This window comes from Buceros rhinoceros, unplaced genomic scaffold (genome assembly GCF_000710305.1).
Source record: "Buceros rhinoceros silvestris isolate BGI_N320 unplaced genomic scaffold, ASM71030v1 scaffold29915, whole genome shotgun sequence".
Classification (NCBI taxonomy): domain Eukaryota; kingdom Metazoa; phylum Chordata; class Aves; order Bucerotiformes; family Bucerotidae; genus Buceros; species Buceros rhinoceros.
The window spans coordinates 6,624-7,193 of record NW_010412737.1 but is presented as its reverse complement, the minus strand read 5'-3'; positions in this window follow the sequence as shown (position 1 = coordinate 7,193).

Genomic DNA, 570 nt, shown 5'->3' with positions numbered 1-570 from the left:
GCAGGAATCCTTATTGTCTGTAGTTTTAAACAAAAACAAAAACAAAAAAATAAAAAAGAGCATCATATAGAAATAGTAAGCCTGAAGTTTAAAGGGAAAGATCGCCCAAGAGGACCGTGCTACCCAGGGTGGAATGAGGAATCACAGCATTTTAAAGTGCCCCTTTCTCACAAAAATTACTGCCTTTTTTTTACCTCGTTCAACCAAGGCAGGGGAGAGGAACCCGTTTTCTACTTTCTTTGTAGTCCAGTCGGTGTTTCACCCCCAGCCACACGGGCAATTCCCCCCCAAACCTTGCTTTAATCTGATTATGGTGAGATTTGCTGATACAATGAATATTTGAAATGATCCTTGTGTCTTAGTGAGCGGGATGCGTTTTCAGGCTCCCGTTTCCAAGGCTCCCCGCTGCAGAGGGAAGAGGAGCGCTGGGGAGACCCCGGGCCCCGGAGCCCCGGCGCGGGGGGAGCAGCCCCCTTCGCCAGCGCCCAAGGGCGCTGGATTTACTCAGACCAAGTTGTTTGGCCGGCGCTTGGAGCAGGATCCTGAAGTGCGTTTTCCCCAGCATCATCA